Raw genomic sequence first — 22,695 nt, forward strand, 5'->3', positions numbered from 1 at the left:
TGACAGTTTTGGTCACATCTCTCTATTGTGCTGTTCAGTTTTATTTGACAGTGCAGGATGGCATCAGCATGTATTGGAGGTAACATCTGAGCTGTGGCTGATCTCTTGGGACTGCTGTACTACTTTACCTCCTTGCCATCATAAATGGATGTTTCTGTCATTCCCTAAGATTTCCTCCTGGGTTAGGCATCTTTCTTTAATTATTAATCAAAAGCAATGTAGCAATCATTGCAAACAAATGTATCACTGTACTGAAGCAAGTACGTTAGATGGGATGTTAGTAGTATTAGTGGAACAGGATTTGGATGTAAAGGTTGTGATCTTGTCTTTTTCACATCTGCTTGATACATAAATGATTATGCTAGTCTGAGTATTGTATTTCCCTGCTGCAAAAGGAGAAAAATAAATGCAGTAGGCTAGCTATTTCTGCAGCATTCAAACTGAACAAAGGCCAAGTGACTTATGCAAAGCCATTCCTGAAATCTGTGACATAGCTAGGACAAAAATGTCCCGCGTTTGAATGCAACCATATGCTTACCACAGGGAAAAAAGAGCGCACGGTTATAGATATACAAAATCCCGCGGCTTTTTGTTTGGGTTGAGGCGAGTTTATGAACTTCTATTGTCCTTAGCTTTCCCATACGTTTAACTGCAACAGTCATGCTTTCAGAAGGAAATCTACATTTGATACTTCGTTTTTTCTAAGCACAAATCTGTGCATGGCTGTTCAGTTCCCAGATTGCATACCCTCACACGGGTCTCGCTTCAGACACGGGATCCTTGAACAGCACCTGGGAAATTTCTGCGTTAAATTAAGTACCTCTTGCTAGAGCTCAGGTTAAAGAGACATCTCCAACGGCGGTGGGCAGCATGGAGCCGTGTCATGTTTTCCCTCGCAGAGCTGAGGGTAAAGGCACGGGCAATGCTTGTCGGTGAGCGTGAGAGGGAGCGCTGTGCCAGGTCTGGGCACACACACCTCTCCTCTAGCAAAACCCTCCGGCGCCGTCCCCACGTTGCACTTCCCCTGAGTGCACAGAGACATCCCGGAGAGCTTTGGGCTTTGCGAGGGGCTGCAGTGTCTGGTGGCTGCACAGCTTCCCCATCGCCTGCCTCCACCTCCCATCCATGGACCAACCTGTTCGCTCAGCTGGTTTATCTGCAGGGGAAGACGGGGTTTCATCACTAAAAACGGCTACTTATTGTCTTAGAATATCGATATAAAAGACACACATTTTCACAGAAACAAAGCAATGGGTTCATTCGGTTTCCATTCACAGCATTAGCGTAATCCTGCTGTTGAATACGCAGATGTACAAAGCTGTGGCTCTATCTAATAAAATACATGTGATCAAATCTGAACTGCTTGTCTCTTTGAGACGTTCATTTAATACATAAATTTAATACACTTTTCTTTGATAAAACTCTTATTAGGTCTTGAAGACGTTTCCGTCTTAAATATCAGGCTAAGGATATTTACTGACTCCTGCAAATCAGCTGTTCTATTGAAGATATTTATTAAGCTCCAAAATAAATTATCCATATTTCATTGTGTGCAATATATATGGGTACAGTACATTGCATCGTAGTCTTTAATTTTTTTTCTTCTTGAATTTCTTACAGGGATCAGTCTTGACTGAAGTAAAATCAGGCTGTCTATTTTAATATTAACATAATGGTATAAAAGCTGCCAAAAAGAAACTGCTGGCGTATAAATGTTAGTTTTCATTTGTGTTCAGTCAAATTGTCACAAACGTTCTATCTCCCTCAACAAGCCTCTTGCTATTATAATAGTATAAAAATCTGCATTTATTAAAAAAACATTTGTGCAGCTCATAGTCACCCTTTTAGAGGCACTGAATGTCGGCCCTTATGCTGGGAATTAATCACAGCCTCATTCTCCTGTTAACCTCATGTCTGCTTTATAGGAAGCAGAAAGCAAACTTTCCAGAACCACTGAAAACTGCTAGATACACCACGCATCATGAAACTTGTACGAATTCTTACTTAGACTGATTTGAAAAACGCAAATTGAAATACTACAATGTTTCCAAATTCTGACTTTCTACTCCCAGGAAAAAAAAAGGACATACCTGTTTAAGAAGCCTTGGACTATTAAAAAGATATTTAAACAAATATGGAAGTGATGTTAGCTTGTAAGCTTATGCCAACTAAATTTTCTTGATTTTATCTTAATATAAATAAAAAATAAATATGTGATAGTCATGTGGGAATTACAGCAATTTCTAGATAATTCGAGGTTATGCCTGTGATAAACTTGTTTGAAATCTCGATCTGTCTGTAATATGAATTCTATAGAATGTACTTAAATGTTATCCAAAAGGATTTTTAAACAGCAAAATTAATTACGAATTGAATATTTGAATATTTTATTGATGATTAAAAAGCATAAAACCTTCCAGGAGTTCATGGAAATAGATGCTTCTGTGTATAACAAGACATTGATGCTTTAAAAAATGCCTAGATTGTGGGTGCTACTTCTGTTTCAATGAATAAACCATTCAGTTATTTTTATTTGCATAAAACATGAAAGATGTGAACTACTGCAACTAGATCCATGCAGTCAGCATCCAAATTAGAAATGTTCTTAATAGGTCCCTCAGTCTCCGATTCACATGAGGTGTTCCCGTCTGATGTCATCCAAATATATCAGAGAATCACAGAACGGTCAGGGTTGGAAGGGACCTCTGGAGATCATCCGGTCCGACCCGCAATACGCGGAAAACTATACCGCCTTTTCAGTTGTATTGTGGGATTTTTGAACATCAAGATTTTTAATGGGATACGTGGAAGGATGGATGTCGTTTAAATTAGTCGTTGCGCTTGCAAATGTTATGCATCTCAGAATAATTTGTCCACAACATTTAAAGGTCTGTGATGTAGTGGGGGAAGTGGCTTAGGGGTGAAGGCAGAAAAATTTGGGAAGGTTTTCCTGGGAACTGGTACAAGGTGACATTTGGGCGCAATAGCAGGACTGACACAAGTGGAGTAACTCCATAAAAGGGCGAATCCGGGGGATGCTTCTGCGCTGTGGCGCATTCTGGCCGGTGCCGGGGGCAGCGCTTTGGGATGCGCCGGGGTTACCCTGCTCCAAATGCTCTGCCGGGAGAGGTGGGGCTGCACAGGCGCTGGTGGCGTGCGGGGGCCCAGGGGGCGAGAGGCTGAGACAGGCGCTGTAAAGAGGGTGGAGAAGGCGAATATCTAGAGGATGAGGAAATTCAAGGGTGACTACAAGAGTCGCTGAAATGATATGAGGGCGATAGTCAAAATTGAGGCTAAAAGATGAAGAAATGCTGATAAAAAGCTCAGTTTCAAAGCTGAGAACTCATAATCAGGCGCCTAGCTCTGCATTTAAGCAACTAACGTGTCATTTAAATGTCTAAAATGCTTATTTACAAGCTTAAATAAATGCTTAAGCTCACTGATAGGAATAGGATTGGGGCAGATGGAACCATCCCTCCCGAACGCTGGGATTCACCTTCGCCTTTGCTGCGGGAAAGAGACTGTGAGGGAGATTCCTTGCTCAGGGGTAAAACTGAATTTAAAGCTCAGGTTGTACAGCCAGAACCTAATGAATTGCAGAATGCCTCTCTCTGCTCTGAAAGAGAGTAAAGGAACACGAGCAATCTTGGACTGTATGTAAATTGTTTCATTGTACCTGCTAAATATAACATGAAAAACTTGAGACTTAGAAAATGTCACCTGCTCTTATCGAGCTTCGAAGAGATTACCTCTTAACAGAAGTTTCATTTTCATTTCCTCCAACATTTACTGAAGTGAACGAGGGCCGTGACTCCTTTATTTCCTAATCCTAGCCGGCAACTTGCTTTTTTTCTGTGTTTTATGTCATTCCATATGACATTGCATCGAGGCAATTCAGTGCCGCGTGCAGTTGAACCAAAAGCAATTTAAGTCAAAAATGGACAAATATGGATGTCATTTATAAAGCTTGTTCAAAGGTCTTTGACACAGCTCAAAGCTTGCGCACTTTTGAGGCGCAGCAAAGCTTTTCTCCTCTTATTTCTGAAGCCAAATTGTGGGGTTTTAATAGAGCTCTGCTGAGCGAGTGGCAGACAACACTTTGTACTTAGAACAATCCTTCTGTAAACGGAAAGCGTTTTCACTTTTATTATTTATAGAAACTTTTTAGAAGAAAAATATAGGACCCGCTATAAAAACAAGTGTGGCGGTATCAGTGGAATGGCCTTGCAGACTAAAACCCAAACATCTTGTTGTACAGTCTGTTAAAACCTTAAAGCTCATCCGGTGTACAGAGTTGGGGTATGAATGGGAAATAAATTAAATGTTTTCTTTGATTGCTTCTCTGTTTTCACACCTATCTTGATTGGATCCTAAATGCTGTCTCTTCTAAGGCTTTGCTTTAGGAGGTTTTGGGGTTTTTTTTTAGAGAGAGAGAGAGAGAGAGAGAGAGAGAGAAAGTCTGATACATGAAAATATTTAGTTATTTTTTTATTTATGTTAAAGAGACACCCCCCTCCCCAGTTAAGACTCTGTGGCTTGCTCGCTCTTTTGCTTAGTCGTTGTCACCAAAAACCCAGATGTTGCACCCAGACAGTCCAGCTGTAAGAGCAACTCTGTATGTAGGACTTCAAATCTCTGTGTGAGACCACCAGTTCCAATGCAACACTGTACACTGGAAACCATTGGAGAAATTGCTGTTTCTTCAACAGAGAATGCTCAGAGATTCTTAGAAACATGTCTTTTACCTAAATGCTGAAGAATTTTCTCTGAGTAATTAGTTCAGTAGAGATCTTCAGATAAAATCATAGTGGCCAATAAAAAATATCCCATTTACGAGTGTTTCTTCATGTGATTTCCCCTCTCTCTTCTTGTCCTGAGTGGTCAGCTAATATGATTCATGTGGCCTTTGCTTGGGATCTCAAGAAACATGTGGAATTGCTTATAAACATATTTCTGTAATCTTGTTTTTGATTAGGACATGTTTCAAAGCACTCAGATGTCCTGCTATGAAAATTCAAGAGATCACTGATAAGTGCCTCTCTGCGGCTGTAAATATTCCCCCCCTCCGCCCTCCCCTGCCCTCAGGACTTGTCCCTTCCCCTGAGCCAGGGGGGGTGTTCATGCTTTTGCCGTCAATGTTATTTTGTCAACTGAAGTGTGTTCAAAATTGCCGCCACAGATTTATTTTGTGATTTAAAATCCGGTTGCTGTATGTCGCCTTTGCGATAAAGGGTCACGGTAAAATAGCGTCATGAGAACTGTTTTCATGAAGAAGGTATAATGGCAAATAAAAGGGCAGTTTGTAAATAAATGTATTACAATTAATTATAATATGTACGCTGTGTTTTCAAAAGATACATTTGTCAAAATATTGCTGTTGGTAAAAATGGGCTTAAGGATCCTTGTCGGTATGTTTGGCTGATTAATTAAGGAACTTATTTTGATATCAGAATAACATCATCACAGCTTCTTGAAGTAATTAAAGTAATGAATTACTTGCATTCCCTTACATTTTATCTTAATTTTATATCTTTTGCTACACTCTTTTCCATACAGTAAATATATTCAGTAATTATATCTGATAACATGTAAGTAGTTTATATTAGATAGCGAGACATATAATGCTGATAAAAATAGTCTAGATTACATCTCGTCTATATTACATTTATTTTATAAATGTCGTATGCGACGCTTGCTTACTCCGTATTTCAGAAGGGCTCTGAAAGCTGGATAAGCCGATAGGCACCTTCTACCAAGTTTGTTCTTTCACGCGCCGCCCTCCTTCTTGCAGTTACTTCCGGAACAAAACACGGTTTAAGAGTGCGCAGCAGCAGAGCTCAACACTTCAAGGAAAAGATGAGAGTATGGCTGATCCGATTCAAACCGTCTGTGATATTTAAGGTGTAGCCACTCTTTACTATTTTAATAGTAGAAACCAGTGGTTTATATATAGCATTTTTGAAGTGCGAGTCTTAAAAAGAACCCAAACCGACCTGCCTCTGTAGTGTTCAAGACCTTATCCCACACAGAAACGGACTGTTAGTAGTAAGGGAAATACTGCTACAAAATTGTTTCTATTTTCGGATGCTCTTGAGATTAGAGCAAGGATGTCTAAAAGATTTTGCCGCCCTAAGCTTCACCTGCAGTTTTTCGAGGCGGCAGCACCTCCCGTGCCAGCAGCAAGCACCAGGAGGTGCGCCCCGAGGGGACACCTGGCGTGTACCCCGAGTGCCTCCTTTGCTCTCCTACTGAAGTCCTCTGGATGGAGGACTGGTTTGGGTGTGAAGAGGGGCGGCACAGCGAGTCTGAGGTCTCACGTCCTGTTCCTAGGTACGGGGTGACCCCGAGCATGCCCCGGGTTTCTGTCCCCTCCAAACGGCCGGGGGCTGCGCTTGTGAGTGTCGCTGTTGCCGGCGTTTGCCCTGCGAGCTGGAGCTGGGTTTGGGAAGCCGCCATCAAATGGCAGAAGACGCTTCCCTGGCAGAGTGAGAGCGCGGCCTGAGGAGACGACCCTCTGCCTCGCTATTAAACCACCATCAATTCCTGTTAACGCCTAATGATCTCGGCCTGACCCCCAGGCGGGGAGGGGCAGCAGGGCTATCCGCAGCAAGCGGGAGGCACGCAGGGGGAAAGTCTCCAAAAGAAAACTCTGCCGAGGCCCTCTGCACACAGCAACGTACACATTCTGCCTCCGGACCGAATACAGCTGACCTCATAGTTGCCTTTACCATGAAGTTTTGGAGGGCAAAGCCCAGCGAAAGACTAAATGCCGTATTATACTTCGGTGAAATATCTCTCAGCACTGAGCAAACATTACAAGTAACGAATCTATTTAATGGAGTGTGTTATTTTATTATAGCTAGTTGCTATAATAGGCAGTTAAAGCATGATAAACAAAAGAAGCAGAAATGTGATGTAGTAGAAGATCGGGTCTCTTTCCCTTATATCTGTCTTGTCAACTTGCATTCATCTACTTTCTGTTTTCTTTGGTGGGCAGTCATCAAGGCGTGAAATAGCTGCCTTCCCACGTTACCAAGCCATGTAAATTTTGCTTTGGGAATGAGCTTATTTCAGGCAGCATTCCTAATCGTGGTGTGTTCGCACCACTCGCACAGGGAAGAACACACGAATAGGATGTTTTGATTCTTAGAGATGACATAATTAAAGTAATTTACTAATCTGTGGCCTGGATGAAGTTTAGCATACGAAACAACGATGAAAAGTCATAAATATGTCAGAAAGTTAGCACATCAAAGTAATTGAGAAAAAAAATAATTTGGTGACACTCAGATTGATGATGCAAATGAGCGTACCATTAAATGATGCTCTGAACAAAACGACTGGCAAAATGCCTTCCAAACAAACGTTCTTCTACTGCCAAGAGCAAAATGTTTATTTTTTTATGTTGGAGTTTACTAGTCTTTCTATATTTGGTCTGTTTACATAGGGTGGCTGTATTTTTCTTCCCTTTCGAGAGCTGTATCCTACTAATGCTATTGCTGTCCACTACACTCCTAATGGCAGAGTAACACTGAGAGCATAATTACCTTTCCTAATTATGTGTAATTAAGCAAAACCCAGATGATGTATTCAGTGAGCTCTTGGAATAGCCAAGGGTCAAGGACTTTTGGAATTTTGTAGCATTTCTCCAAATAAGCACATTATACTGTTAAAGCCAAGATACGGTTTTGTGCAGTCTGTTCTGTAAACCTGCTTAACAGCTAAAATATATAGTATTCATTTATTTAGCTGAGTAAGGATATAGTTGAGCTTTCCTCCCTCCCGTTTTTAGATTTGTCGTACTTAACCCAGGAAAAGGGACTTTAAACTCAGCACCATAATGTTCTGCATGCTGACAAGCTAAGTGATATTTATTTTTTCAAACCTTAATCCTTTTGAAACATGGAGAAATAAATACATCCCCTTATCTAGCATATGCCTGAGACTGGAAATAAATTCTTATTTTCTTGTAGTCCTCTACCAGTGGTCTACAATGAATAATTTGGGCAGTCTCACTGAATATAATAGGAAGAGCTTCTCTATTACCAGTGATAATTATAAAGCTCATAATGGGAAACCTCCAAAGCCCTACCATCAATCAAGGAAAATAAACAATGGAAAATGATAGGTATATAGAAGTGAAAATGGCAAAACCACATATGGAAATGCAATAGTTTCTGCGAGGTTATAAATCATGGCGGAGTCATAATTTTAAATGTAATTAATATTCTCAGATTAAAACATAACTTTCTGAGGAACGTACCAGACATTTTTACAGTCAGGAACCGGGTGAGCCAGAGCGTTAGTAATGGGATTAAGGAGACTTTCGCTTCTAGATCATTAGGTCAAATATGACCCAAATCTGCAGTGCCTGAAAGTTATCGTTTCGCAGCTGTGCAGCGGCCTTTGTCAAAAGATTTGTTGATTTTGGTCTAGACCCCGGCAGGCAAGGGTCTGCGGACCAAAATCAGCCGTGCTGTAAGCAGTTTTGTTCTCAGTGAAAACAAAAGCAGTTGGCCTCCGTCATCCCAAAGCTTGGATTTTGGAGTATTAGAGCATCATTAAAAACCCTATGGTGTGAATCTTTTCAGTAGCCAAGAACAAAATGGCCTTTGCGAGGGAGCTGCCTGCTCCGTCTCTGGAATTGATCCTTCCGGAGGAGGATGAAGATGAGCGTCGTTTACTGCAAGTTTTTCTCTCCTTGTCTCGTGAATGCTTCTCCTGGAAACCTAAGACAAACCCAAAGCAAAGGCCTCCAGAGCATTCCCTAGCGTGTAGATTCCCAGACGTACTTCTTAAGACGGAGGCCGATTTGAATGATAACCCCAAAGCCCATTGCCATCAGTTTAGCCACCTACACCAATTTACTGGTAAAAAGCTTGCTCAAGGTTTGTTAGTGAATGCCGTATTAGTTTTGCTATTAGTTGTGATAGCGAACGTAGAAAGGGAGGAACCCACCTAGTGTAAAGTATTAGTATCCAAATTAAGAAAACCCTAATTTTTTTTAACACCTTGTTGTAAAATTTTAGTCTTACGTGGTCTTACATGGGTGAACTCAGAGGTGCATTTTCCCAGGAAGGATTCGGGCAGGAACTGGACCTCCCAGCAGCAGCGCGCTACATGGGAACAATATGTCCGGTTTATTTTCCCATCTCACACCGTGGCCCAGAGGGCTCCGGGTAACGCACTTGGCTTTCTTCGTACGTCAGTGCTGGAGGTTCGAGGCCTTGAAATCCGTCTTCGCTCACACATAGTGCCGTTCCCCTGCAAAACTCGGTAACGTTCAAAATATGTTCATGCCGGTTGACTTCTCTGTCGCTTGGTTTCTCCTCAGTGAGATCTGATGACATTCGGGGCACGTTTGCGGCTTTCTGAAGTTTTTGTGTCTATGGTGATTCCTGAATTGGCTCTCTGGGGAGGCAGCGAGTTAACTAAGGTTTCCTCCGGGCAGTCTGAGGGGATGAGTGCCCCTGGTGCACGTTCATGCTGGGAGAGGTGGCGGAGCTGGTCTGGTTGAGAACCCCCCGCCCTTAGTGCACTGCGCTGCGCTTACGCTTCGGGACCCAGCAGAGAGGTAGGGTGCGCGCGGGCCAGGACAGCACCACACTAGCGTGTTTTCCTCATGCTTTCTTGAACAGGAAATTGTTAACAACTTAAAAAGTCAGTCCGTGAAGTAGCTCGGTTTCTCCTAGTTCTTGTTTCCATCCTCTGGACGTGACCAGTGCCATTGCCTCCCCTCCAGTTGGGCTGCGGCTCATTTACCCCTCCTGGCCCCAGGACACTTACAGAGACGCCTGCAGAGAAACTTGCACTTTTCCATCCCTTTCATTTCTTTTCCTGCCCACAAGCAAGCCCAGTTCCTTCCATGTTTACACCCTTCATTCCTGTCCCCTGTGACCCCCCCCAAGCCACTCCCGAGACACTATCCTTGTGGCGGAGCTTATAGCCGTGGAAATAATGGAGAACCAAGGAAATGTCTGTCGCTCTAGTCAGTTATTATGTGGTGATTGCCGGTGGTTTATTTCATGGCTAAATCAGTCAGGACTTAAAGGATTCCAGTTTTTAAATCCTTTATTCCCGTTTTGGAATTCTTCCATGTTCTTTTCCATATGTCTGAGTGAAGGTGAGATTCTTTTTCACATGATTTCCAGCAAAACCAAATGTATTTTTGACAGTTGAGGAGTCCGTCTACAGCCTGAATAAAAATTTTTGCACTGCTGTTTTTTCATACGTACACAGTATTAAATATTTTCCAGAAATATTTGTTCCTGCGTTGGAAGGTTAGGAGAGGAGAAGACCAGTGACCCATTGGTAACCTGGTTCAGGTCTAGCAAGTGCATTTTGTGTGCAGCGCTTTGTTTCCTGTTGTGAATTTCATTTACTAGGTACACATGACACAAAGCTTTATTAATTGCACGAAGAAATGACACAACTATTATTCCCAGTAACAAATGAGTCGCTAAGTTTGCAACAGCGGACGAAAGATAAATGCACGCGGGTGAGATCCGTAATAGTTCTAGAAGCTCTTCCTAAAAATACATTTCAACTGATTTACAGCATTCTTGAATAGTTTAGTATGCCGGACTGTGTGCGATATATTCAGATTTTCAGTCCCGATGGATTCCTGAAAAGAATGTCCAGTGTTGTTGTAAGGATTAAAGGTCCCACGGGGGATAAAAGCACCAGAGGACGGAGGACAATGAAACATTAGATGTAAAAACAGATGTAGCATAATAAGGAAAAGGTCAATGTGTGCTGAGGACCAGCATGCGTAAAAATCAGAATGGTAATTTCAAGCAGTCAGAGGCCAGTATGGCAGCGGAGCTCCCTCCAGTACGGCCCGGATACGAGAGTCAGCAGGCAGCCCGTACTCCAGCAACGGGCTCGAGTGAAGGCAAAGTTCTGCTCTGATATCTTTACTTGCCTCTTAAAAAATTCATATGGTTAATATTTAAGTTTCAGAAACCTGTGGCCAGCAAGAGAAAGTTCTTCTAAATGACCTCATTTGTGCTAATGTAACAATCTAATGAAAACTTTAATGCTTATGTTTGCATAATTTCAATTCATTTTTGCTGTTCTGATTATTAAAATTGCTCATTTAAGGACTATCTTTTGTTTTGTTTGATTTCAGCATTCCCTTTGGTAAGACTTGCAAAAATTGTGAGGAAATGGATTTAATAGACACGGTCTCAGGAACGGTTAGCTAAATGGTGCTGCAAATACTCCCAATTTTTCCCTTTGTTCTTCTACATATGTTTAAAGATATTTCTGTTAATTTACAATTTGAAAGGTGGGTGAGGAGCAGAGAGTTTGAAAAATAGATTACTGTCTTCATTAATACAGGTTTGACCTACAAAGTCTTCACGTACTTAATGATTAAAAACCAAAGTACTAAATAATAAATTATAAGAATTTATAGGAGTCATCATCTTGAAATTAGCTTACTGAATGTTCTTATCATAATAAATCTGAGTGGGTGTCTAATTTAGTGTTAGCTGACTAAAATTATATGTTGCAGTCAGGTAAAAAAAAAATAGAAAAAACTTTTGTTTCAAGACAAATGATACGAATTTAATCAGAAGTAACCCGAAAGGCTACCGTATTTTGTTGCGTCTACTTTGCAGAAACTTTGGCAAAACCAGTATTGGTGGAATGAAGATCGATTTCTATTTGTGAATCTGGCAGACAATAAAATTTACCTCGAGCAATTCAGGGATGGTTATGGTAACACTTCCCTTACTGCTATAGCCAGTCAAAACCCCAGGAAACAAATGGCAAAATATCCGCTCTCTCTCTTAGTCGATCTAAGTGTAGCAGAAGCGTTTGCCCAGATCTTTTTACGTGATTGTGGAACAATCTCTCTCTTGCCTCTTTACCTCTCTCTGTTATAAAAAAAGTTCCTCAATTCAGTTCAAATGTAGTTCTCTTCACGTGTGAATAGGAAACCTCACACGGAGACCCGAATGTTTTCGGAGCTGGTAAGCTGCTTCTAAAATTCAGCTACTGGAAAGCCTTGAAGGAAAAGAAAGAAAACCAAACGTTAATTCAGGAAGCATATTAAAAGCAGTCCGAAGCAATATTTTGCTTCAGTCCAGGCAGTAAAAGATGCGGTCCTGAGCCCGCCCTCAGAATAGTCATTCTGAGCCTTTCTCCAATGCCAAAACGAGTGGGTTGGGCCGGTGGAGAGGTAACGTATCTACAGTCGCTACTTCTGTTGAGGCTTCGCTAAGTGAAGGACTGGGACCCCAGTTGGGAAGCAGGCGCTGAAATCATAGAGGAATAGCTTTACGGGGGAAATTTCTCTCTGCAGTTTCTGAAGAGCAGCGAGAGCTGCAGAAAGCAGTCAGGTTCTACTTCATCCTTTCACTTTGCCTCAGTCCCTCACCCTAATTAATTAGAGGGAAATACGCCTTCCAGGGAAGAAGAAAATACCTTTGGGATTTTCATCAGGAAGTCATAGCTCTTGTGGTTAAAAGGGAAAAGATTTGTTGTTGTTGTTGTTTTAAGTATTAAAAATTTAAAATGCAATTCACTCATACTTCATTTTTGTCATTAGCACCAATTCTGCAGTGCTAAATGCTGTTGATAATATTTAAGTTTCTTTATGTAAACATAATTTTTGATTGCAGATTCCTAATCAGAACCAGAGAAACCAAGTGCCTCAATCATTTTTCCCAAAGAGCTCCTGGAGATCAGATTCATCTCTGAAAATGCTGATTAGTCAGGTTTCATTACCTCCTTTCAGAGTATTCAAATGCCGAAAAAAGGAAAACCAAAGATGAGAGTATACAAATGAAAATTAGATGCATTATTAAAGTAAAGGAGCTTATATCTCTCATTTTTTTAAAAAGGCTGTACCTTAGCAATCTCCCGCAGTTGGACCTAGAGTGATGCCATGCAGGCGCAGGGTGCCCAGAGTGTGCGCAAACGTGCGGTTCCTTCCCAGCGCCGCTCACCATATATGCTGTAAAAGGGAGAGCAGCTTAGGTAATTACTGTGTCACACCGTGTAACCATTTTTTAATTGGGAAAGAAGACGCTTGTGAAATAATTTTTGTTAGCCTAATCCTTAACAACCTGATCCCAACTCCGGTTGTTTTTTAGGCGTGAAGGTGAGCCCCATTTTCAGGCTTAGTTTTATTTTCTGTCTTTTTGATACAATCGTGATCAGCGGTATTTCATTGTACAACGTAGCGTCCAAAGACGCCTTGTGATGAGCGTCTGCTGTGTGGGCAACTCTGCTCAGACTCGTTGAGAGCTACGTGTGTCCTGCAGAACCTGCAGGCTGAGACCAAAGCTTAGGCGGTCAATCTCTACAGCACTCATCTGCTTATTGGAGCCACTGGGATGACTCCTGCTAACAATTCATTCGACTGGGTGGTGGTAGGGGGTATGCTATGGCTCCACACGGTTTAGCAATGGCTCCCGACGCTGTTGGAGACAAGCCTCGATGGCACTATCATTTCCTCCGAGATCCTCAGGGGTGGACTGAAGCCTGTCCCGTAGGTGCCCCTATACATTGTGTAGGTGTGGTACTGAGGTGTAGTCACCCTGAGTTTCCCGCAAGGATGAGTACCGGCAGCGTGTTGCAGCTCTGAAGTCTACATTCCTCACCGGTACGCTATAGAAACCGCAGGTGAAGGCTGAGCGCAGAGTATATGCAGAGGGATGTTTTGTGCTCTCTTCTGCGTCCCTTTTCTTCTGTGCCTGTGCAGGGTTAATCGTAGGACATAGCGATGTTTCAGTGAACAGTGAAATATGCCCCATACATGAAGACAGAGCTGATTTCATGTCTAGTGAAAGAATACTCCTTTTATAAGAGCTCCGGGTTTTGTAACGGAGGATTTCTAATGCACAGATTTTTTTAACACTTTTTTTCAAGTGTCATTAGCATTACTAATGTGTGTGTTACTTTTAAAGGCTTGACTCGGCGATTTCTGCATGTTCCAGTTTTCTTGCCACCGATACGCAGCTGTGTTGCTGTGTAACAATGCAAGGTCATTTTTATGTCACATATGTAGAAATAACAGAAATTGCATTTGGTCTGAATTAACATAATGTCCCCTAAGATTTCAGTGGGAAAAAACAAACCAACCTCAGCATGATCCATTAACACCAGAATTCAGGGGGTAACCTCCAGCACGGGCTCTGGAAGCACTTGATTGCAGTCCTGGTCAGTGAGAACTTTCTGCACTTGGATGCTATAATCTTTTTTTCCTAGCCATTTTGTCACAAATCAGCTATTTAATGTAAACGATCAGACGAGTTGTTTTTCTGTTTTGTTTTACTAGATCGAGCTTTTAAGATGAAACTGGACACAGACGCATCTTTCTAATACATACAAAGATACAGGCAGGAAAGAGGAAACAACATTAAGCAGTATCAAATTTCTTTGTAATAAAGTAATGACTATTTTCTTTCTCCCTGCAACTTGTTGGGGTTTACAGTTCCATGTAACATTATGCATTTACAGAATTTGTCTTAGGATTCAGCTGGCCCATAAAGACAGGGGTGTGAAAGAAGAAGAGAACGTGTGCGTTTCCCAAATCCGCTACACTTTGTACCCAGGCCTGCGGAGCAAATCAACTAACACTCCTGTGAAATTGGAGAAATGATAGTTTTTCCGTCTTTAAAAGAAATTAAGGAGTGAGCAGATAAAGTAGGGGAGGGAAGAACAGTTGCTCTTCTAATTTAATAAAGGTCTGCGGTTCAAAAATATAAGCACGCGGTCTGGTGGCCTGGCAGCTTGTTGTTATGTTGGGGTTTTTTTTCCACATCAGTGATATTCTCCAGTCCTGCAAGTTAGTAAAACCAAGACCACTTGCCATAGCTATAAGCTATCAATAAAAATTAATGTACCAGAGGGAATTGAAAGGAAAAAAATGTACTTAAGTGTTCAGGGCCATCGAGCCACCCATGCATCCTCTGCGAGCGTATTCTGGCGATAGAGCTGTTATTGTTGCCATGGGCTGCCATTTAATGTTATTTTCCTAAGTAAATGCTTCTGTGCTCCCATCAAGGACATTGGCAGTAAACCAAGACACAGTCTTCGGGAAAAGATGGTGCAGAGTGGTATTGAATACCGTTCAACCAGACCTGGTATCAGAGGGTAACTACGGCCCCTCTCGTGAAAATCAGTTCAAACAGAGCTTTAAAATCCTTTCAAGAGGGGAAGAGTCCTTCTCTTTTCCTCTTTCTCTTTTTCCTGAAAGTTTTTTGTTTGTTTGTTTGTTTCTGAAGTATGACAAGAAAAATTAGGAAAAATAAAAAAAAAAGGCTAGGATATATCCACTCTAAGGTGATTTTAACTGAGGAAAATGGGAAGATCAATCACAAACCCCAAATCCCCAAAGAAATACATTTCTGGGACGGGTTTTTGTGTTTGTCTGCCTTTCCGACAGGATGATAGTTGTTAAAATGAGGGCTGCCCTGTTGACTACATGCCCCCAGTAGTGTTTTGGGGGGCGGTCCATGGTCATAGCCCTGTATGCAGCCCTGGATGCTGATGCCAGGGGTGCAGTTCTGTTCAAAGGGGAGGCACCAGAGGTGTATAGGCGTCCCCAGAGTAGTTTCATTGAAGTGAAGGATTTCCCACCGAGGAGGACAAGCATTGGTAGTGTCATCCGATTGTTTTGGCTAAAATGTTAAGTGTACTGTCTTTGTTAATCAAGACAGTACATTTTAAACAAGGAGTGCCACTGTGTTGTCCCCTGGAACAGCTGAGCCCACATTTGCTAAAAGAAAAGAGGAACGGAGGTATGAACGGGGTTTCCGTTTGCGGTGATCCGTGTAGGGGAGCGGTACCCCAGTGCAGAACCAAAGGCCTGTAACAAGTAAGAGATCTCCTGGGTTACTCTTGCCATCATCTGCAGCCTGCATTTCTTCCTCAGGATGATTAGTGTATTAACCTGTTACATTTGATACATTTCTGGTTAAAGCAATAAAACTACACCGATTCCAAGAAAGTAACAACGGGCGGCGTCTGTGCCCCGGGGCCCGAAACCATCGTTTTGGCTATGGTACACCCAGCGGTGGCAGCGCACGGTGCTTTGGGGTATATGGCAAAGAGAACTGGGATTTAGCATCATCATTTAGCTGTAGGATGGGTCTGCCCTAGGGAAACCTTGTGCGTTTCGCTGCAGGTGGAAGACAGCGGCTGGGTGCAATCCCTGGGGGGGATTTAAATCAAACTTACTTAGCCCGGAACTGGGTGGAGAAGAAAAGGAGGATATTGCAAATGAAAAGGCTGACCTGCCTTTTTGTTAGGTGTTATTGATAGCATATAGACAGCCATGCTTATTTATAAATCTTCCAGGGAAAAGTATCTGTTTGAGCCATTCTTCAGGGTTATTCAGCACATTACGCTCTTCCACCCACCTTTCAATCCAATAGCTCCCCTTTTCTTTGAATGGTGCGCTTCATGTGTGGCAGTCCTCCATAAAAAATGCCCAGAGTTCAACCCAGCCTGGTATACTGGCTCTGATAAATGACAACAGCAGAAGCCCTAGAAAGAGAAGGAGAATCAGCAAACAATAGAGATTTTTTCCCCAAATCTCTCCCAGTCTCTCATAACTTACATTAATATGTCAATTTTTTACTCATAAACTTTCAGCATCCACAGTCTCCTGTGGGAGGGATTTGACAGCTTAACTTCATATTGCATAAAAATGCCAGTGACTCCTTTTTTTTGGGTCGAGCCTGGAACCTGCTCGTGCTATCCGAGGGCACCCAGCTCCCGTACTGAACGGGGCAGGCCGCCTCTGGTCACCCTCTCCATGCTGCTCAGGGTTTTATAGACCACGAGTGTGTCTCTGCTCAACTTTTTGTGAGGAAGAAGATCCCAAATTTAGTTGTGTACAGAAGTTTCTCCATAGCAGTGATCATCATCTTTGCCCTTCTCTCTCGCTTTCCAGTGCTGGGATAATCTTTCAAGATGAGGGTACCAGAACTTCACACAGTTTTCAAGATGCACACAGACCATCAACTTATACAGTGATATAGTTGTGTCTTTTACTTTCTTCTCTATTCCTTTCCTAATACTTCCCAGCTTCCTAATTCTTTTTTAGTTGCTACTGAGCATTGAGCCGATGTTCTCATAGCACTGTTAGAAGCCCAAGATCTTGCTCTTGCATCCCAGGAACAAGCTCGGTGCAGGAATTTGTTGCGTATGTTTTTTCCCATGTGCATCACTTGACATTCCTCAACATTTCACTTCATGTGCCCTCTTATTTCCTAGTTGCCGAGTATCGTGAGAGCTTTCTGCAAGCCTTCACAGCCAGCCTGCATCCTTGCTAGTGTGCAGAGCCACCCTTTTTTTTCAGTAGTGGGGAGGGGGGAGGGGGAAAATGGAGAGGCAACTGTAGACTGTGCTGCACGGATACAAACTATTTAGAGTGAAACCAGGCGATCCCCGCTAGAGGCAACGTGATTAATGGAACTGAAACCTCAAAAAATGGTCTTGCGACTACATTTTTAATGCATAATATTTGTGTGACTTTGACATTCAGCAAAATGCTTTCTCTCATGCCTGGTTTGAAGTTAAAAATATAAATGGAATGTCCTAGATTTTATTTATGCATCTAAAGTTGTTAAGGACGTAAAGGAGAATTGAGAGATAGGCAGCCCAGATTACATATCTCCCAAGTACAGTCCCATTATTCACAGACACTTCTGCTCCCGTTGATTGAATCATTCAAAGTTGGGTTGATTTGGGGAGCTCAGAATTACATATATTTTCATTGAATAAGCAGATGTTTGTTTCATTGTCCAAGGGAGAAGTCGTAATGTTTACTTTGTGATCTTGGAGGGATCAGCGTGAAAATGCATCTCCGCCGTGCGCACGCACAAATACACGCATTGCTGGCAATGGATTTCCTGCTACCAATTTTAGGTAATGTTGCAGATTATGAATAATTGAAAAAGGTAGTGGAAAGGCTTCATCTGAATTTTGTGCGAGCGATATCTAATGAATATTTGGGGGCATGTCTGAACTGTTGCTTTAAGGCTTGCAACACTGCTCTGTGTGCAAAAAAAGACCTGCAGACAGCTTACACTGAAATTTTGAAAATCCTAGGGAGAAAGAAGTTTAACCGAAAGCTTTTACAACTGTACGAGTTCCACAGCATTGAATTAAGTTAATAAATGAGAGCTTAAAATCAACGAAAAGTAAATGCGCGTCTGGATTTTGCAAATCTCAGCATTCCGTAGCATTAGAAACTCTCCCAGTCAAATACGATGTCTTCAGTGGAGTTTTTAAGGTATCTTTAAAACTGTGTATATCAAAGGTTCGGTATTGTTTCATTACATTTCATTTCAAGTGAGGGAAAGTGCATTTGGAAAAAAATACTCCTCTTTGTCATTCTAAATTGAGAAGTATGAGTGAAGAGAACTAGGACTGTAATCATCGGGGTTTGTAGCGTTTTAACAATGTGAGGTATGCAGTAAATTATGGGTTTTTTTCCTTCAGTACAGTGACAACAAATATCCTTTGCCAGTCTTTCTAGGCTTTTATTATTCTCCCTGTGGGAAAGTGTTTGCTCTGATTGCCTCTAATTTAGCATTCTTTATTTTTCACTTGTCTAATCATCTGTATTGAGTTAAAAGTAGCAAGTCAAGTTGACATTATCTGCACAAGGCGAGATTTGGGTTTTGCTGGTGGAGGTAATTCCCTCTTACTAGCCATCCCTTTTTCTTTTTCTTTTCTCTCTTGATACTTAAATTTAGGTCTTTTGTCCGTCCCCGTAGCTCTTACCTTCCATACATTAAATTTCATTGCCGGCACTCTGAAAATCCAAATAAATTATGCCATTTGCACTACCGGCATCAACCTTCTCTGTAACCTCAGAAAAGTCAAGGAGAGTAGTTAGGCAGATTTTTCCTTTCTCAATCTCTACCAGTTATTTTCTATTATGTTACAAATATGTGTTCCTTTCTACCTTGCCTGTCAGGATGGCTTTCAACTGTATTCCTTGCTAATGGTGACAAGGTGATTGACTTGCAGATTTCTGTAGCGGTTTTAGACCTTTAAAAAAAAGAAAAAGACTGCACTTATAACTTTTCTTTCTTTTTTTTTTTAACTGCTTGAACTTCAATTATTATTTGTGGCCTACAGATCTTTGACAAGAATAAATCTTACAGTATCTAGTCTGACAGACTCCGGTTTTGTTTTGAATTGCCTCCTACTTTTCTCATAGTAGGCACTGTGGTAATTATATCCATAGTCAATGGATGACAGCCAGGATATCGTTATTGTAGTCTTTGGTTTAGAGAAAGTATTAATTTCATATTTCAGTTGTTTTACATGCTGTCAGGCTATAACTCTTTTCTTGATTCTAGAATACCGAAAAGTAAAAGTTCTGGGCAGTTCTGCTTCAGTTCTGTAGACACATCTGTTTTAATTGTTAGACTTTATTTCTCATCCTTGGTCTGGCACCTGCCTGTGGGGGTTTATCCTGCAGAAGTGTTTTTAGTATGGACTTGTAAGTCTTCTGTAATCAATTTTGGTGAAAACCTGCAGTTTGTACTGCTTATAGTCAATGAATATTTTTGTTTGTATTTAAAAAGGAACACAAAAGGCTATTGGTGATAGTTGATTAGCTTATACATATAGTATCACCCTGCATAATTACAGGTTTTTATAATTTTTATAATGCTTTTTGCTTATTTTCCTTTGGATAATTTTCAAAGTACTATTATTCCCCCCCGAGATCTCCAAGAGGCAGAATTTCTGGCTATTAAAGATTTGCCATCCCACAAGCAGCAGACTGAGAGTGCCTCCAGGTTATTTATAACTGGATTTTATCTCAGAAAATTAGCTAAAGAAGATAAACCAAAATTCTAGGGGAAAATGCCTTAAACATCTCATATATTATGCTGTGCTCAAACAGCGATTTTAATTTTAACAGCCTGGCAAGCCCAGTGGAGCTCTTTTTCTGGTTTGGGGCACAAAATAAGATAACACTTTTTGAATTCCTCCAGGAGATCATCTAAGTGCACTTAAAGCGGAGGCATAAAATATGAGTTTACAATGTGATATATTTAAGCTTCCCGTGTTAGTTTAATTGATTTTCTGTGTTTGCTAGTTCTAAGAGCCCCAGAACTCCTAATTTGCCCTTTAAAAAACTAGTACGTTTTCAAAATGTTGTATTAGCGGGCAAGGACAAGTTGATGCGTTCTACAGCGAATTTAATGGCGTAGTGGCTTCTCTAGTGCCGTAACCCTTTCCTGACCGCTGGCGCCCTGGGTTCTGCCAACACCTCGGCAGGCACATACGCTTCCATGCCTTCCTATTCCCACCGCTGGTAGCGGGCCGCGCACGCAGATGGGGTTACGCGTCTTGACGCGTGTTGCTAAATCAGGGCCGGAGTTCGTTAGCTGCGATTTGGGGAGCCTTTGGTGTGAGCAGGGGAAGCGAAGCTACCGAATGCAGAGCACCTCACGTGCATTGCTCGTGAGACTTTCGGTGTCTGATGTGGTTAAGCTTAAAATAACAAACTGATTTTCTTTCTACCGTCAGTTATATTTGAACTTAGGTCTAGAGGGGTGAAAGGTTATTGCAATAATTTATTGTACCTTATAGTACAATTGGTGCTTAAAACAGACTGGTAGCTGGAAGGCACGTTCTATTCTTACATCGAGGAGAAAGTACTATCAGATCGCAAGGCCTGAAATAGTTGCAGTTTCTAAGCGTGCCTTGTAAATAAAATGATGAGAAAGAGCTTTTCGGGACAAATTTTGAAACTAAGAGTATTAGCTGCTTTTCTTCACACGTTTATAATAATAATGCCTTGCAATTATTGGTACGTAATTATGATGCACAAGTGGGTGACCTTTGCAGATGACAAAACTATTAATGATCTCCTCTGGCTTTTGCTTTTAATTATTCACCTATGTGAAGCAGAGCACAGCCTGTAAGGACTAGGGTGAATAAGGATGACTGGGTCATATCGGTGTTATCACACGGCAGGAAGATCTTAACATTTGCCTTCAGCTTGCTTGGGCTTAGATGTTACCATTAAAGAAAATGCCTTTTTATCATGCATTATGGAACATAAACTGATATACACATATGTACTTAGATATTTATGTATTGTTATATATATGTATATATATAAAATAGGCAGCCTTGATAGGAAGTTTTCCATAACGTCTTGAAAAATTTTAGTCAAGGGAGAATAGAAACTCTCTGTTACTATATGGGCTTGTTTCTGCAGCCCTAGCTGCATCGCTTCTTCAAGATAAAGAATAAACCGAACTTAATTTCGGCTGAAAATTGCAGGAGGAAGTTAGCGATCACACTCTCTGCCCGTTTAGACTTCTTGCCTTTAAGAAGCGAAGGGGTGGCTAAAAAATATGGCGCAGTGTTGCCTCCTGCCATCTGTATTTTCTTTTCTAAATTATCTAGTCTTATAAATATTTGAATAACTTCTGCTCAGAATAAACACTTTCCCCTCAGCTTAGCACAAGAACACACTTTGGCTCTTGAGACCGTAACAATTGGATAAATTAATATTGATTTGCTAAGAAAATACTTCTTCATCTGTTGAAATATCTCCTACTGTAGTCGAGAACAAAACTTCCAAATTTAAAAGAATGTAAATAGTCCTTGACTATTTTCCCAGTGAAAGTAATTACGGGCAGCATTGCACGAAGTTAACTGGCTGTACTTTCTAAAATATAGATTACATAGAAAAATTCCTGGCGGTGCGAGGAAGGGAAAGTTAGCTCCACGAGCAGATTCAAACTGAGCCCTAATATACATAAACCCCGCATTTTTTTTTTAGAATTCTTAAAGGTGGGGCATTTGGGTGGCTGGAACAGTGCGCCAGACCACTATTTTGAGGTATCAGGAGGTATCGGACTCGCTGCCTGTACACGGACCACCCGCACCGCGGGGCGGCGAGGTCTGGCGCGTGTTGGTGCCCGGCGCTGGGACACAGGGGAGAGGTCAGACCAGCTATAAGGTGTCTCGGGGTTCCAGGTATCCAGCGGCCCGGCTCCTGCTCCGGGCGGGCTCTCTGACAGCCTCAACTCTGGAATGAGTAGCTAAATTATTTTCCACAAGGGAAAAATCCTGGGTGAGAAGAGCGCATGTCCGTGCAGACCCGGTCATAGGGAGCACCTCGGTCCGAGCGAAATTCCTTTAAGGGAAAAAATAAAGCGTATGGGACATAGATGATTGCATAAACGAATGCAGTTAGCTTTTCAGCTTACTTAGGGAGTCCTGTGAGACTTAAACAAAAATGACACCTTAGCAAGCGATTTGGCAATGCCTCTTTCTCCGCAGTGCGCCGGTCCTGTGGCCCTCCAGGTTCGGGGCTTGAGGCGGGCGCTCTCTTAGTTGGTGCGGGTAAACTTTCAGGAAAAGGCAAAAAAGGGAATGAAGAGGACTTCAGCAAATAAATAAAGAAACGCAAATAAATGTTGTTGTCAGCTTTACACGTACGTATGACTTTGGCTAATCGATAGGGCTCTTTGTAAATCTTTGCCATGTTTTTGTCCTTCAAGTCATACACAAATACTCGCTATCCGGTATTTGCATTTGACTCAGCCCTCTCAAACATGACGGTTTTTCATTCGGGACTGAAAAGAAAAAAGCAAAAAGAAAGAAAGTGGAAAGAAGGAAGGAGCACGTAAACCAAAATAAAATGGGTATTTCATTTGCGTTTTCCTGATAGGTATTGAGTTCTTTCCATAT

This window comes from Vanellus vanellus (assembly GCF_965231255.1).
Source record: "Vanellus vanellus genome assembly, chromosome: 12".
Classification (NCBI taxonomy): domain Eukaryota; kingdom Metazoa; phylum Chordata; class Aves; order Charadriiformes; family Charadriidae; genus Vanellus; species Vanellus vanellus.